The sequence below is a fragment of the Sciurus carolinensis genome, chromosome 1, assembly GCF_902686445.1.
Source record: "Sciurus carolinensis chromosome 1, mSciCar1.2, whole genome shotgun sequence".
Lineage (NCBI taxonomy): Eukaryota > Metazoa > Chordata > Mammalia > Rodentia > Sciuridae > Sciurus > Sciurus carolinensis.
The window spans coordinates 13,573,903-13,589,858 of NC_062213.1; positions in this window are offsets into that span (position 1 = coordinate 13,573,903).

Consider the following 15,956-nt stretch of genomic DNA (forward strand, 5'->3'; position numbering starts at 1 on the left):
GAAAAAGGAGTCAGTGGGGTAGTTAGTGAAGAAGGAATATTGGATGTGGCATATTGGAAGCCACAGTGCTCATTGACGAATACCAAGATGATACAGCTGTAGTTGACCTTCCAAGTGGCAAATCCACTGGATCTTCCAGTCAGTCAAGTCAGCAAGCTCTCTCTTTTTGATTGTTGATTCCAAGGTGTTATTGCAAGTTTGGAGGCAAATTTTGTCTCCAGCTGGAATAGAGAAAGGTGACTGTTTTCTCTTGTGTGACCTTAATGTCAATCACTTCATTGCAAAATAACAGTTGATGTGAAATCTGAAGAAATAATTGGATGTGATTAGAACACTTTTAGAAACTGATATATCAGGGGGTTTCATATGAATCACTTATGCTTTCATTCCTATCATTCAGTAAACACTGCTTAAACAGTCGGGAAGCACTAGGAACCTGCTAGATACGGAGCCATGGAGAAGTCAGAGGCCTGGTACCTCCACTCTAGTGCTCATGGGCCGATGCTAGAGAAACCAACATGACTTTGACAAGGGCCACAGTAGACAAAATACAGAAGGGAATGGTTTGTCTGTAAGAGAAGTAACCACATTAGGCCTACCTAACTTTCCGTTCAAATGTGACATTGCTTTTGCCTAAATTAGCTACTTGAACCATACCCCCTACTTGCTACCCATTGCTTCCAAATCAGTCTTTCTGGGCTCTCCAGATTCCTGAGGTACCACCGTGTCACTACTCCTCCTGTCTCCTCAGATGCTATGAGACAGTGTGATAGATTGAGTCTGGTGGTCCTGGGTTTACTTCTTATCCGCACAGCCTTGACTAAACCTTCCTAAGTGTTAGTCAGCTTTTTGTTACTGTAACAAAAACACCTGATAAGAACAACTTGGTGAATGGAAAGTTCATTTCGGCTCACGGTTCCAAAGGTTTTAGCCTGTGGTCAACTGAGTCCATTGCTCTAGGCCCAAGGTGAGGCAGAATGTCTCAAGGACACAATGGGGCGAAACTGCTTGCCTCTTGGGAGCCAGGAAGCAGAGCAACGGAAGAAGGAAGAGGCCACAGGGAAGATGCACCCTTCCGGGGCTTGTTCCAGTGACCCACCTCCTCCAGCCATGCCCACCTGCCTGCAGTTACCACGCACTCAGTCCTTTCAAAGTGGGATGAACTCAGCAGGTTCCAGCTCTCTCCAACCATTCCTTTCACCTCTGAGTATCCCTGCTTTAACACAGGAGCTTTGGGAGAGCACCTCAGATCCAAACCATAACACTGAGTCTCCATGACTTCAGGTAACTAGAAATGGTATAGTTAAAATCAGACAAGTACATATAAGAAACATGTCAGAGAGCCTAGAAAATGTGAGACCCTCAGGGAATGAAAGTATCTACTATTACCATTGTTGTTATTATTATTATTAAACCTTTCAAATTTTGCATCATCTCTGGGTTCATGCATCTGACTCAACATTTTTTTTTTTAAATACCAAATAATTCCATAGAGGTTTGCTTTGTTTTGGTTTTGTGTTTGAAGTGCTGGAGACAGAACTGAGACCTGGCACAAGCTGGGCAAACATTCCACCTGGAGCTACATTCACAGCCTGACGAATAGTGATCATACAAATGTATGGAGTACAATGTGACATTTCACTACATGCATAAAATGTATAAAGATCAGAGCTGACTCTACTTTGATACCCTAGACTTGTCCCTTAAGTAATACACATGGGAAATATTTATAAATGGAAGGGTAAGAAGATAAACCCCCTCATAGAAAGGGAAGCTTATTTCCTTCCCCAAATTATGGTCTGAACTTAGTAACAGTGACTCACTTAGAAAAAATAGAATATAAGAAGAGAAACTTTTCAGTGGAGAAATCTGGCCAACACTAACTCAGCCAAAAGATCATGGTTAATATCACACTGATAACCATATTGATATCTGGTACCTTGATATGATGCAATTCACACCTTGATATCACTTGATATGAGGCATATCATCAACTGATATGAGACATTTCACACCAGTTCTACAAAGTGCCCAGTGAGTACTCCCCAACATTGTCAAGGACAAAAAACTCCAAGAGAACAGAGGGTAATAAGGAGACATGGATCCCAAGGATGGTACCTTGGATTAGCTGTATCCTGGAAGACAAAAAGCATTGATGGAAAAAGGACCAAGAATTGGTTAATAGTAGTTTGCCAATGTTGTCAAATATACCATATCATCTCTAGAACAACACTGTAAACTTACAGTTATTTCCAAGCAATACATTTATTTTTTAAGTTAAATTCCTCTGAAGACTCTCCTTCCTAAGACTATGGATTGTTACTGTGTCTCAGTGACATTCAGCTGAAGACAAGGACGTTTCAGCCACTTTTTTCTTCACTCTAACATAGTCTTAAAACTATTTTTTTGAAAAATCCATTATTTTCTTCTTGTTGAGGGGAGTAATTGTTTCTGTCAAACAATATTTTGTTTCTTTGGGTTAGATACAATCAATGATTTTTAAACTTCTAATGAGTGAGTCTGTAATTTGGGAAATACATTCAAAGCATAATCAGATTGATCATGGCTTAATATTCTTCATATGGATGTTATTTCTTTATGAATAAAACACCTTGCAGATTTCTCAACAACTGGATAAGGTGATTGATTATTATCATTACACCAATTGCAACTTGAAAAGTAGGGTATAAAAGATGTAAATTACTTGTACTGAACTCAAGTGACAAAATAAGTCAATTTTCCTAAAAGATTTGTTTACTTATCTTAATTTCTGTCCTATTCTATAATGGCATTACCCATTAAAAAAAGACTTGATAAGCCCATTAAAAATGGGCATTTCCAGGGTCCTTGTTATACTTTGATGTAACTTGTTACACATTTGTGAATCATCTCAGTTTTCTTTTAGGTTCTAAACTTTCAGTGAAAAATAGCAAAAATGAAGTTAATTGAGCTGCTATAAACATTGATATGTAATGTGGTCATTTTAAGTCCTTTGGATATAGGCCAAGGATTGGGATAGCCAGGTCAAATGGTGGGTCTATTCCAAGTTTTCTAAGGAATCTCCATACTGCTTTCCAGAGTGGTTGCACCAATTTGCAATCCCTGAGTGTACCTTTTCCCCCACATCCTCACCAACACCTATTGTTGCTTGTATTCTTGACATCAATGTTTATAGCAGTTCAATTCACAATAGCTAGATTGTGGAACCAACCTATATGCCCTTCAATAGATGAATGGATAAAGAAACTATGGTATATGTGCACAATGGAATATTACTCAGCCATAATGAAGAATAAAATTATGGCACTCACAGGTAAATGGATGGAATTGGAGAATAGCATGCTAAGTGAAATAAGCCAATCCCAAAAATCCAAAGGCTGAATGATTTCTATGATAAGTGGATGATGATACATAATGAGCGGGAAAGTGGTAAGGCAAAAATGGAGGAAGGATGGATTGTGCAGAGAAAAATGAGGGGTGGGGTGGGGGCGGGGGAAGTAAAGATAATAGAATGAGACAAACATCATTACCCTATGTACAGGTATGATTATGCAAACGGTGTGACTCTACTTTGTGTACAACCAGAAAAGTCAAAGTTGTACCCCATTTATGTACAATGAATCAAAAATAAAAAGAATGCAAATGACACAAGCAAATAAAAATGAAGTCAGGACATACAAGGAACTCTTCATTAAAATTTATTTTGAGTGTGCATGTCCATCTTCCTTGTTAGGCTGCGAGATCCATGAGGGCAGGGAACACACCTCAGGCATCTTCATGTTTGCAAGACTTGGAACAGTTTCCAACACACAGCACAGCTCGATAAATAGAGGAGTATTTATTGTTACCTGGAACCTGCAGTTTTTTCTTACATTCTCCTTAGCATCTGTGTCAAGTGAGGCCCCTTGAAAAGAGATGGAGGTGCACAGTCACAACCACAAGAAACATAGGCGGTAGGCAAACCCAGGAATGATGAAAGGAGGAGGAGGCAGGGTGGGGCAGGAAGAGCCTCCGGCTGTGATGCAGATGTCACCAAGTCTCAGCCAACAGGATGGGGAGCTCCAGAGCAAAGGCTGCCTGTGAGAGAAATTCTGCACCCCAACTCCCTCCCCCTGTATCGGCAGAAATGACCAGGTCCCAATGCCCCTGGAGAGTGTGGTCTCTTTCTCATGCTGTGGCCAATTCCAAGAGTGCTGCGGCTGGAGATGTCCCCTGACTTCACTCTTCACAGCTCAACAGCGACTTCTTCCTTGAAGTGATATCCCAGCAGTGCAGCCCATGCAGCCACCAATCCCACACCGTTGGCTTATTGCCACCTTCTCTCCAGCGATCGGTGAGTTAGCTTATGGATGACTACACTTCACAAGTGTTGAAAGTTTTGATTCCAAATCAATCACTAACTTTTAGGACAGGTTAAACAATCTCAGCCATGCCATATTTTTTAAAAAATTGAACTTAGCTAAGATGCCCACAAAAAAGGCTACGCCAATAAAATATTATTATTTTGAATGTACTTGGGGTTACGCAAAATAGCCATAATTTTCACAAGCCACTGAGTTTGAGATTTTTATTAGCAAACATGAGAGCATTTGTCATGTGAATAAATGACGGCTCATAGTGTCATATAACATCTTTGAGGTTATATGGGGAAACACAGTACTACAGTGGGAATAAGAGATATTTGGAGTCAGACAAAGGATGGTAAACAAGTTGCCGATTCATAATGACCCCGACTTGCTTGGAGTGCCCTGCAGGTGTGCTGTATCTAATGTGCTCAGAGGGAAGACTTTGCTGCTGAACTCTGATTTCAAAATAGAGTACTGTTTGTTCCCACAGGACAATCATAACCTTGAAATCCAGATGGGAAGAAAGGAAAAGGACTTTTTAGAGTTCACACAGCTGGTTTTCTTTCTTGCTTGTTTGCTTTCTTTCATTCATTTGTTTTCTATATCAAACCCTTGAACTTGAAGGAATGGCTATAGAGGAGATCAGATCAGGTAGGGGGGATACAGGATGAGATTTGGGGGAAGTGACACCTTCTCAGGAAAAGGAAAACCACTATGAGCACAGAAAATAGCGTGGCAGGAGTGTGAGTGGGTGTGTCATAAGTCTGGTGGGGGAGGCTGGGGAGATAGCTCAGTCGGCAGAGCGCTTGCCTTGCAAGCACAAGACCCTGGGTTCGATCCCCAGCACCACAAAAAAATAAAAATAAATAAATAAATAAATAAATAAGCCTGGTGGGGTTAGACCCCCTCATACTGGGGCTTGGGCTGGGAACCGCAGGATTTCAAATAGGCAGCCCAAAATCCAAGACCCAGCATGATCCCTTGTGGATCCTCTCTTCACCTGCATCTTCCTTGTCAATTCCTTTACTGGACTCTCCTTAAATTATCCTAATTCCATGTGCCATCTGTTTTCTGCTAGAAACACTGATTTTACAGGTGTTACTATCATAACATCAGAAAATCGTATCAACCTAGGAAGATGATGGAAATTAACTGCTTTTACTAGGCCATTAGATAACAAGGAGGTTGGGATTTTCTTTGGGCAAATAGAAACGAATATCAGAATCCAGTTTCTTAAAACCCAGATTCTGACACATGTGTCAGATGCTTTTAGTTTAAAAAGAGAGAGGGAGAGAGAGAGAGTTGAAGGTTTGAAAAAAAAATACAGAGAGATTCCTAAATAAATAAAATCATCAGGTAGCTTCTCTTTCTGTTTCCTTCCCAAAAAGTGTCATGCAAAAATGATCAGACGGGGCTGGGTAAGGCAGGGTGTGGCCGGACCAGGCAGAGCAAGGGAGCCTAGCACAGGATTAGGAGGGCATCTACTCAGCTGGGTGGCCCAGCCCAGAGGGTTGGAGCCCATGGGGCGAGATAGCAGCTTGGAGGGTCAAGCCTGTGCTGGCCCCTATGTGGTGGGCTCATCCTGGAGGGCTACTGCATTCTGAGCAGGGTAGGCGAACCTGCACTAGAGGATGATGTGTTGTCAACCTGGCGTGGGGCACTGGAGTTCAGGAAGGATGAGAACATGCTCCTGTAGAAGGCCCTGTGTCAGAGCCCCAGGTGAGGAGAGCATCTATGTGAAAGGGCTGCTCCCGTGCAGAGTATCAGAGCCAGGGCAGGGTAGAATGCACCCACGCAGGGAGTGGCAGACCAGAGGCCCAGCAGCGGCAGCTGAACCTGCAGCGCTGGACCCAGTTGAGAAGCAGAAGGTGTCCGCGCACTGGGGAGGAGCAGCAGTATTGGTGGGCAGGTGTGTCAGAGTCTGGCAGGCTGAGAAAGTGTCCACAAAGGGTCACAGGCTGGGCAGAGGCAGTGACCCAGGAGAGGACATGAGAACCCATGCAGGATAGTGGGTGGATGTTGCCCAAGTGAGGGGCAGAGTTACAAAAGGGGATTGGTTTCAGGGGAATCATTAAGTAAGCAGGAATATTAAGGATAATGGGGGCCTAGATTCTTGCAATGGAAAAGGAAGATAAAAATAGAAAAATAAAGTCAGAATGAAACCTGTGATCCTGACATGGAATTGGAGGTATTGATGTCACCTTGTGATTTTTTTCACCAGATTAACAAATACACACAGCAAGTAAGATGTAAATGTGCATATATACATCTCTAGTATACATAAAAATTAATCCGTTCCCTAGCTCTGCCCACAGTGGAGGGTCAGCAACATTCTGATCACAGCGACCACACATTGCAACCATATCTTGGCTTCTAAATATTGTTTCCCACTAAAAGGATTGGAGGTTCCATGGAGAAATGGCTGACAGAGAAAAGTACAGTATGATCTGGATCAAGTTTCTTGGCCAGAGCATAAAGAGGTCATCAAAGATGGATGGGGATACATCAAGGCACACCAGCTTGCAGGGGCTTCCCTGGTCACAGACAATTGAAGCATCAAAAATACTGAGAGCAATGTACCAAAAATTAATGAGTAAAATAAGAATCCCAATGTTTGTGTTGACATAATTATATCAATGAGTAAACTGAAAGATTGATGTGTAATAATGTATCTACATAGTTTCATTCATAGTACCTCCTTCAACACATTTTCTAACCATAATAGGAAAAGAAAAATTCTACAATGGTTAAGCCTGGAAGAACCCACTTAATCCACTGATCACAAGTATGGGACTAGCAGAAATCACTGTGACCAGACAGGATACAATGAGAAGGACCCAAAGTCACTTCAATGACATCTCTGCCAAAGGTGCATACTGTGAGCTTAGTAATTAAAGAAATAAAGCAGGTATTCTGCAAAATACTTCCCTGTAATCTTTCACTAATGCCAGGATCATGAAAGTCAAATGGAGCTGAGGAATTGCTCCAGGTTGAAAGAAGCAAAAGAGAAATAATATCTAAATACAAAACTAAATGCATTACTTTCCTGTAAAGGACATTATTCGAACACATGGGGGAATTGAAATGGGGTCTGAGGACTAAATGATAGTAATGCATCAATGTTATCTCCTGATCTCGATGGTGGTTTTGTGATTACACAGGAGAACATTCTTGTTTGTAGAAAATAAACACTGAATTATTTGAGGGTGATGGGACATCATCATATTAGCATATTACTCTCACATTTTTCAGGGTGAATAAAAGAAATTCTTTGTGCTGAACTTTTTAAGGCCTAATATTGTTTTAAAATCACTTGTTTTACCACAATTTAGTACTGTAGTCCACTCATCGTTCATTTTAAATATGAACACTCTGCCTAATGAGTGCTCTCTCCTTTTCTAGCCTCTTCAGCAAAGAGAGCTCAGAACTATTCCTAGCAAGACAATTTGGCTCCAATAATTTACAGGGTAACAGTTGGCAATATGACAATCCCAGGGAGATTTCTTTCTCTTTTTTCAGCTAACTGCTTCCACTTAGAAATGAAACTTTAAATATTCTGCTCTGACCTTTTTGCCTGGGAGGAGAGTTTAATTACCTGCCCAGTTTACATAAATTATGTCGCCTGTTTGTCTAAAATTGAATCCTGGGCAGAGATCAATATGGCCTCAGAAAAGCCAGAGCAAATGACTTCTCTCAAATGCCATCAAAGGTCACCAGAACCTTTCCTGCTTGGATGGGACACATTCTGTTCGACAACCTGGAGCATGTCACGGGCCTGCTGCCTGCTGCCTTGGGTGCACCACAAGAGCATGATTGATCATCGGCTAGAGGACATTGGGTACAAACTCCCTCAGGAGTCGACTGTGTGAAATTAATTGAATACCATGATGAGTCTGATCCATCACTCTCCAAAGAGAAAGGGGAAAAATGGCAGAGAACACACCCAGAGTTTGATGCATGAGACCTTGTGGAGGGAAAGTACAATTTATACTCAGGATCCTGATGGTCACGGACTGTGAATGGTTTACTTTGTGCAGCTCCCCAAAATTATCCAGAGAAAAATAGTATCTTTGTATCTCTTTCTTTCTTTTCTCCTTCCTCCCCTGAAGGAGATTGTTGATAAGGGCTGGCTACGTGTTGGGAATTACTCAAATAAACACGTTATGCAAATATTCCATGTCAGAGGCATAAATTACATGAAAGAATTTGAATAAAGATAAGATTTTTGCCATCCGAGGGACTCAGAGAAAACTTCATAGAGGTGGTAGCATTTAGTTGGTAACAAGGTATCTGACTGTACTGGATATCTGAGAAATGACGTCAAGACCAATGTCACAGACCTGGTTCAGAATTGAAGCCTGGAATTACTTCAATATGACTGAAGCAGCCAGAAGTTGTGCTGGAGAAAGAAGACAGCTCATGGTTGCTGAAGTCAAGTCCTTGGGGAACACATGCTTTCAGCATAGAGACAGAGAGAGAGGTGTCAGCCAAGAAGAAACAGAACTGTGGAGAAAAAGGAGGGTCCCACTAGCTGAGAGAGGAAGGAGATATTTCACTAGGAAAAAATGATAAACAGGTCAAAAGGGAGAGAAGTCAAAAGTAAAACAGAAAACGCTATTGATACTGTGACTGTGGCTTTTGCAAGAGCAATTTTTAGGAAAGCATGGGATAAACCAATCTCAGGAGGAAAGAGGAGATCCTGAAGCAAGAGTCAATGCAGTGGGTGGAGGGGTCCTCCTTCCTCATACTTTGGTGATAAATGAAGGAAGAATGGTGGTAAATGTAGCAGTCAAAAAAAAAAAGAGTGAGGGCTGGGGAGATAGCTCAGTTGGTAGAGTGCTTGCCTCACAAGCGCAAGGCCCTGGGTTCGATCCCCAGCACCGCAAAAAAAAAAAAAAAAAAAGAAAGTGAGGGAAAGGGATTTGATTGATTGATAAGTTCAAGATAAATACTGTGATAGGCAGGAAGGTTGAACCCAACAGAGAATGAGAGATTGGTGCTGTAAGAAAAGCAACGGGTCATTGTTCTGCAGTTATTTTTGAAGGTGAGAGAAGCTGGAATGGAGAACACAGCTACGAGAGTACCTGTTCTGACAGAAGAAAGAAGGAAAAGATAAGAAAGTTTAAGGTAGTGGGAATGAGGGGCCGTCAGGGAGGAAAGTCAAAGATGCTAAGTTAAGTGACTACCATTTTGCACGTATGAAGAGCTCAGATACATTCTCAAGAAACAAAGGAAGTGTAAGTGGGGAGGGGGAGTTTGAGAAATAGACTCTATGGAGACTATCAGCTGTTGGGAGGGTTTCCAATGAATGCAGAACATGTCTATGTTCATTTCAGAAAGAACCACAGTAGGGTGGATTAGGGAAAACTGCTTTCTAGCAGTCCCCCAAGCCCCGGATGCTCAGAGGCAGACCTTGAGAAGTATTGAACTGGGAGGGCACTGTCTCTTATCAGTGGAAGAATCCAGTGACAGCTGAATAGACTACTGGGAGGTGGGGCCTCCTTGGAGGAAGTAGGTCACTGGGGCACACCCTGCAGGGCTTTATGTTCTCCCTGACCCCTGATCTTCCTCTGTTTCCTGGCTGCCTTGAGTTCAGCAGCTTTCCTACTCTGTGCCCTTTTGTCAAAATGTTCCGCCTGAGAGCCAGCTGACCATGAACTACATCCTCCGAAACTGTCAGCCAAAATAAATCTTTCCTCATTTAAGTTGCTTGTGTCAGGTATTTTTATTACAGTCACAAAAAGCTGACTAATGTAACTACTATAAATGACTATAGCATATAGAACTCAAGATTTCAATGACTTACAAACACACACACACACACACACACACACACACACACACACACACAAAGATGTTTACTTCTTTCTCATGAGAACCAGGTTAGCAATGAATCTTCTCCATTCAGTCATCTAAAGACTAGGTTTGTAACAGCCCTTTCCTGTATAACACGTGACTCCTGAGTTTACAGTGAGTGTTACTATCCCAGTGGAAATGACTTTAGAGAAATGTGAATACCAGGTTTTGTGTCCCGGAGCTAAAGATGGCCATACACCTTTCTACTCTGTGAAAAAGCTATCTACACCTAACTAGATAGAACTCAGTTCCATGGCTTACCCTGAGACAGTGAAACAACTGAAAGTTTCTGAGATTAGGCCAGTGCTGCAATTCTAAGGGACCAGGACTACCGTCAACACACCAGCTCTCTTAAGGCTTATAAAAGTCTTTCTTAGGGACAGAAACAAAGACCCACAACATTAAATGATTTAGGATAATAAGCTTCAAAGTCCGAAGAACATCAGGGACCACGTGCTTGCCGGAGCTCTCCTTGGTACTGAACAACACAGCTGCTGGAAACATTCCACAGAAAAGGAAGGGAACACCACAGCTCATGGATCTCAAGGGGTTATTAACAAATAATCTTTTGGGGTATACAAGAAATTCCCTTGGACACTTTGAAGTCTGTCCACTTGGCAAAAATGATCGAACTAAGGAGTAAAAGGAATCTCAGACTGCAAGTTAGATAATTCGGAATGTTGTTCAGATTCTGTCAGCAATTCTTGACATAGAAAAGTCGCTTCTTTCCTCTGAGTATCAATTTCCCTGCTTAAAATGCTGATTTCAGGTTCAGTGGACCTTGTAGCCTTGCTTATTCAAAAATAAACATGTATTAAGTCCTTTCAGTTATGATATTATTTCTGGCTTCTGCTGTCTCATGAAACAAAAGTCCCAAGTTAGTGTTCAACAGGAAGTCATGTTTAAATACTGACATTTGGAATACAGATGATGACCACTTCCTGGAAGGCATTTTGGTACAGTTTTTCAAGAGCCGTAAGTACTTTCATGCTAAAGGAAATATGAGAAATCTAGGAGTCTGTAGAGAATTATATATAATTATCTATAGTAGAGAAAATTAAAAGCAATAAAAGTGTCCTAATTCAATAGGAATATTGAATACAGTGAATATATGCAGTCATTAAAAATAGGATTTTAAAGTTTAGTTAGCATAATGGATATTGAGGAATCATTAAAATGTTTGGTTAATTATTTAAGATAATAGAAATATGCTTGTGACTTCCATCTCTAAAATGTCAAGCCCTTCCAATACTCTCTTATAGCTTGAACCAGCACCTGGAATCTATGTGTTATAATTGTCTTGTTTCTTGTTTCCTTCCCCAAACTGAATGTATGCTCAATGAGATCTATAATTTTTTATCTTTTTTATTCTCTGCTTAACTCTCTTTTCCTAGAAAAGTATTTGGCAGATAGTAGGCATTCAATAAAAGTATTTTGCATAACTACATTTAGCATCAAGTGAAAAAACAGAGAAAATTTTACATGCATAGTGCAACTATCCAAGTAAAGCTAAATTTATATGTATAAATGAGCCTGAATGTGTCTTAGATATCTCTTGTGAATTCATTTCTTGTTAAAATACAAAAACAGAAAAAGGAAAAAAAAAAAACCTTCCATTTCTAAATTATTAAGGTGATGTTATTTGACCTTCACCTTGGTTTGTGTGTGAGTGTGTGTGAGTGTGTGTGTGTGCTGTAATCTATGCTGGCCACCCCTGCTTCCTTCTTTCTACTGTGTAGCAGTCTCTAACCTTGTCACCTAGGAAGGTTGTCAGGATTTTCCCTGTATGGTCTGAGCTTCTATCTCATCTCATTGGAATTGCCACGAAGCCCTTAAACATGTCTCCCTGTGGTCACTCCTGATCCTACAATTTGCCTTTCAAGTAGTTTCTACAATTTAGAACCTAAAATGGATCTTGTCATTGCCCTGTTAAAAACCCAGGGACTTTTAATAACACTTAAAGTACAATCCAAACGAGGCCTGCTCCCTGGCCCGAAGCCTGGCCAGCATCCCCACGAGTCCTGCCAAGCCCTCTCACACCCACCGCCTGCACTCGTTCTTTGTCCTTGCCACCAGAGTCTCAGTCTTCTTCAGTGGCATTTGAGTTCTGCCTGAAGCCTACTCTCCCAGATGGCTCTGGCCCACAGCTTCTCACCAGCAGGCCTGCGTTCAGCATCCCTCGCAGAACAACCACTCCTCACTCCAACTGCACAAGTCATTGTCCTCCTACCGTCTTGCTGTATTGATTTTAGAACATTTATCCTTAGCCTAAATTACCTTACCACTTAATGCTTTCACTGTATCGGTCTCCTTCCCTGGAAAATCTGCTTCCTGTCAGCAGGACACCTGTCTGTCTTCTCTATCATCCCCAAACCCAGAGAAGACACAGGGAAGTCACCAAGAAATACTTGTTCTATGAGTGAACCCATGAGGCTGACTTTGGTTCTTATCTGTTCTAAAACACAGTGTTTTTCCTATTGCAGTCTTAGTATCTTGTTCCTTGACCTTGTTTTTCAAAATGCTAAAGGAAGGTTTGACTTCAGATAATGAAGGTATGAGTGAAGATATAAGCAAATAATGTTCTGGATGAGAATATTAGCAAGGGACCAAGAGAGACGAGGCATTTGATGTGCATTAAAATCTACTGGGAAGCCTACAGTAGTTGCCCGTTTATAGAGGGTGACCCCAAAGTCAGGTATTTTCAGAAAAAAAAAGGAAATTTTACTTCATGTTACAATAAAATTCAAGAATACACAGTCTTTAGGTATTACTGCATCTAGATGCTCAAAACATATTATCAAAAAATGAGTTTCCTTAACTTTTCGTATCTGTTTTTTCTGTGTTGGCATTTTTTTCAAGAAAGCTCATCTTGGGTAGAAATTACCAACAACAATTTCAAACAAAGTTCTAATCATTTATAATATCAATCAATAAATATTACTTCTTTCCCAGTAGTTACACCAAGAAAATCAGAAGATCTCTCTGGGCAGATGTGTCAGTTAACTCTTACTTTATGAAACATCACTCTTAAACTCATGGTTTATAAAGCAGTAATAACTCATCATTGCTCACAAGACTGCAGATGGTGTGAGCAGTTCCCTTGGTCTCAGTTGGACTCATTCAGGCATTTGCTATCAACTCTGAGAGAGGTGCAGGCTCTCCTGATCTTGCTCAGGTCCTCTGCACGTGTGGGAAATTACAGACTGGTGGTTCTTGAGGAACTTTAGGGAAATGAGGTTCTCCTCCACGTGTCGTTCTTCTACCAGCTTAGCCCAGGTAGTTATCAAAACGATGGCATGGATCCAAGAGAGAAGGTGGAAATTCTCAAGAAATCTTGAGATCTAGAAGTAGCATAGCACCAAACTAAGCCACGAGAACCCATCCATATTGGGAGGATTTGGGAACATCCTGGGAAAGGCTGCAGAGACATCACAGAGGGGCTGGATACAGGTAGGTGAAAAACCAGGATGATGTAGGCAATCAATCTCATGCTGAACTTGGGTCAAAGGTCCATCATTAAATCAGTTGCTATAAATGAAGTGTGGACAGAAGCTTAGGAGTACTGGTTTCTAAGGGAAACGTGACATGTTATTTCCTTAGGAAAGATTGATGAGGAAGGAAAACCAGAAATGCTTCACTTCATGGACTTAGAAGCAGGGAGTCAGTTTATCACAGTGATTTTTAGCCCTAGGTTGTGATTCTGACTCCTGATGTTGGAATAACAACACTGCTGCTTAGTAGGTAGGTGAAACACCATACTTATCCTCTCCAAACCTAAGTCTTCTCATCTGTAATATAGAAATAATCACAGCTCTTTCCTCAAAGAATGCTTTTTGAGGACTAAATGCAGGAATATAAGTAAAATCCTTAGAAGTGAACCAGGCACATTTTAAGTATTCACTAAATCTTAGATATTTTGCATTATCCTTTGGCAACAGTAAGCTTTTTAAAAAAGAAAAGAAAGAAAAAAGAGGGATATGTCAGTAACAACCTTCAAGGGGAAAAGTTGGGTTTTCTTTAAAATGGTGGAATAAGAATTCTCTTTCATCTCTACTGTACCTGCCATACTGAATTCAATTTTTGGCATAATGTTGGAGCCCCCAGGGGAAAATATTATTCCACTGAGAAATTCAGGTAAATTTCAGGCTTAAAAAAACCCAGAACCTATAAATGTAGACTAGTGGAAAGGGCACAAAGCTGCGTTCTCATGGTTGCAGGGTATTGGAGTCCATCATCGATTATCAAACAAGGTCAATGTCTGTGGCCCAGAAAAGCATTTTAGCATCTATTATTTATGTAGATGGTTGTGATAGGCCCTCCAGGCTTGAATAAGGAGCTTCAAGATTCAAGAGTGAGAATCTATTAGCAAGAACACTAGTTGACAAAAGAATTGGGGTACCTTATTTTTTCAGGAAAATCTCTCTCTCTCTCTCTCTCTCTCTCTCTCTATTTCTCTCTGTCTCTCTGTCTCTCTCTGTCTCTCTCTCTCTCTCTCTCTCTCTCTCTCTCTCCCTCTCACACACACACACACACACAAACACACACACACTTCTCTCCCCCTCTCTCTTTCTCTATCTCAGTTTCTCTCTCTGCTTCTTCTGTCATGTCATCATCTTATTTCTAAGCAGGGAAATAATCTCTAATAAATCTATAATCACTTTTTTCCCATGGTAGTATTTTGCTAGGTTTTGTAGGAAAGTTGCATGAATTTTCAAGATAAAATAATTATTGGGTCTTCCTACAATCTGACTGGATAAATGCAATTTCAAATACAAAGCAGGAGAGAAAATGCTCTAGATCAGTACATGCTGAACATGGGATTGTGGTGGATGTTCAGGAGAGATTTTTAGAAGAGAGGTGATCAATAGGAGCTCAACATCCTCATGGACATTTTACAAACTGCAGCTTTTCTTCCACAGGTTGAAAGAGGACTGGCTGCGGGTGAGGAGAGAACATTAGAGGTTGCATTCATTGACAAAGTCTAAGAAGGAAGTAGCTTAGAGGTGACAATGAGTCAGCTGCATTTGGAGAGGGAGGAAGTTCATGAGAGGAGATTCACTTGGGCAGAAAGAGTTTTTCATTTAAGAGGTGACTCAGGCCTCCCTCTGCAAAGGAATGTGATAGCCAACCTCAGTTCATTAAACTTGCTCTCCTACAGAATACAGAGCTGCTGCAGATCAAAAGTATTCCTTGATTGACTCGACAAATGGTAGTAACATGTTGTTGAATCCCTACCGTGTGTCAGTCCTGGGTCTACGCAACAGAAACACAGGAGTTTCTAGAGTGCAGAGCTCTTCCTCAGAATGACTGGAAGCCAGGACACATGTGCACGCACACACACACACACACACATACACACACACGCACGCATGCACGCACATGCACACACACACACCCCCTAGTACTGTACTAGCCAGATTTCCATCCCAGTGACTAAAATAGTTGAGAACAACAAGTGGGAGAAGGAAAGATCTATTTGGGTTCATAGTCAGAGTTTCCCACCCATGGCTGGCTTACTCCATTGCTCAGGGCCTGAGGTGAGGCAGCATATCATGGCAGAAGATCATGAAGGAGGAAAGTTGTTCAGCTCATGGCAGTAGTAGTCAGAGAGAGAGAGAGAGGTGGGAATAAGGGCCAGATACTGTGCCCAAGGACTAGTCTGCAGTGACTACTTCCTCCACCCAAGCCCCACCTGCCTGCAGTCTCCACCACCTGCCTGCAGTCTCCACCACCTGCCTTCAGTCTCCACCACCT